The sequence below is a fragment of the Fukomys damarensis genome, unplaced genomic scaffold (genome assembly GCF_012274545.1).
Source record: "Fukomys damarensis isolate Sample0158 unplaced genomic scaffold, DMR_v1.0_HiC HiC_scaffold_33, whole genome shotgun sequence".
Lineage (NCBI taxonomy): Eukaryota > Metazoa > Chordata > Mammalia > Rodentia > Bathyergidae > Fukomys > Fukomys damarensis.
The window spans coordinates 56,820,763-56,823,082 of NW_022900945.1; the positions used below are offsets into that span (position 1 = coordinate 56,820,763).

Here is a 2,320-nt window from a genome sequence, read left to right on the forward strand (position 1 = left end):
GGCCGGGAGCTCGCGCGCACGCCGCCGGGTGATCGCAGACAGGCAGGCAGGCAGGCAGCTGAAAAAAACCCCCTCTGGGGTCCTTGGGTCCTTCCTGGGTCTGTTCTTGTTCTTCTTTCTTAAGATTGTTTTGGCAGGGGATGTAGCTCAGTGGCGTCATGCCTGCCTGGCATGTGCAAGGTCCTGAGTTTGATCCCTGGTGCCGAAAAAAAATTGTTTTGACTATTTTGGGTGCTTTGAACTCTTATATGAATTTTCGAATTTTCTAATTTCTGTAAAAAAGTCATTAAAATTTTGATAGGAATTGCACTGACTCTGTAAAATTGCTTTAGGTAGTAAGTGTAGGAAACAGGGAAAGGGGACATTATTAGAACCTCTTCAGTAAGTCCTAGTCTCCTGCAAGCCACAGCAGCACAAAGCAAATGAATGTATAATACAGGAAGGGTAGAAAAAATTAGACTTTGAGAAGAAGCTGAGCTTTGGGCCTGATCAATGCTGCTCTGGGCAGCAAGGACCCTGAACCTGCCACCTTTTGTTCAGAAAGTTGGGAGACACAAATGCAACAAATGACTCAGGACCGAGAGTTCAGTACATCTGGAGAAACAACTGTAACAGATGACTGGATGTGTGTGGGGGGAATCCTAGAAGAACGAGGAACTACGCAGATGGCGATTTTATTCCTCCCAGGATATCTTCAGCTGGTACAGTTTTGTCCTGGAGCATCACAGCATCACCCGACCACTGAGGTCCTAACTGTGACTGGAGGCCAAAATGGAGCCATGTCTTGGCTTGTAGGCAGGAGAACTAGGCCTAATCAAATGATTTGTTTTCTACAAAATTATGTAGAGTTGCTCCCAACGAGTTTTTTTTTTTTCTTCAATACTGGGGATTGAATCCAGAGCCTGTTTACCACTGAGATACATCCCTAGTCCTTTTTATTTTTTCTTTTGAGATGGGATCTTACTATGTTTCCCAGGCTGTCCTTGAACTTGTAATCCTCCTGCCCCCACTTCCTGGGATTACAGCATGCCCCACTGTGCCCAGCTAGTAAGGACATTTTAATGATAGTAAAACTTCCAGTCCACACACATGGGATTATTACCCATTTATTTGTACCTTCAATCTTCAATTCTTTTCACAAAGATTTGTAGTTCTTAGTGTATAAGTCTTTCTGGTTAAGTTGTTCCCAAGCATTTTGTCTTTTTTGGAGATTGTAAATTGTGTTCCCTTGTTTTTGGTACTGGGGATTGAACTTGGGACCTTGTGCTTGCGAGACAGTTACCCAAACCACTGAGCTAAATCCCAGGCCCATAAGTTGTGTTTCTTAATTTCCCTTTGGATTGTTCATTGTTAGTGTATAAGCATACAACTGATTTCTCAAAATTAATTTTGTATTCTGTAAATTTGCTGTGTATGTTCATTAGTTCTACACTTGATCTTAGCCAAAAGGCCGAGAAGCGATGTGTGTTCATTAGTTCTAACAGTTTTTTGGTGGATTCTTTAGGGTTTCTAAATATAAAACCATGTCATCTACAAAGAGGTAATTTTACCTCTTCCTTTATGACTTGATACATTTTCTTATTTCTGCCTAACTATTCTAAGTAGGACTTCCAGTACCATATTGACTAGAAATGATGAGAGCAGGCATTCTTGCCTTGTTCATGACTTTAGAGAAAAAACTTTCAGCTTTTCATTGTAGAACATATGCTAGTTGTGAAATTTTCCTATATGATCTTTATTATGTTGAGGTAATTTTTTTATCCTTTGTTTTTGTCATGAAAGGGTGTTCAATTTTATCAAATGACTTCTGTGCATTACTTGATATGATCATGTGTTTTTTTGTCCTCTGTTCTGTTAATGTGGTGGTCACACTCACTGATTTCTATGTGTTGAACCTTCCTTGCCTTCTAGGAATAACTCCTCTTTCATTTTGGTGTGTCATCTTCTTACTGTACCATTGATTTGTTGGCATTTTGTCAATGAATTTTGCATTAATATTCATCAGGGCTTTAGTCTATAAATCTTTGTTGTATATTTGACTTTGGTATCAGAGCAATGGCCTCATAAAATGAGTTCAGAAGTGTTCTCTTTGATATTTTGGAAGGGGTTGAGAAGGATTAGTGCTAATAATTCTTGTTTTTTTTCCTCCTGTTCCTCCTCTTCTTCTTATTCCTTTTACATGTGGTACTGGACATTGAGCCCAGGGCCTTTTCACTAAGCTTTATCTGCAGTCCTTTTAAAATTGCGGAGGAGCTGAACTTGGAGTGAGGGAGGAGGGTGTGTCGGGAGGCATAGCCACTTTCCGGTGTCCGGACATGAA

The 2,320-nt window shown here is 40.4% G+C and overlaps 1 pseudogene; it reads right to left on the minus strand.

Annotated features, from left to right (window-relative positions):
* Nucleotides 1–1,335: 1,335 nt before the first annotated feature.
* Nucleotides 1,336–1,462, minus strand: LOC117284085 (annotated as a pseudogene).
* Nucleotides 1,463–2,320: the final 858 nt, after the last annotated feature.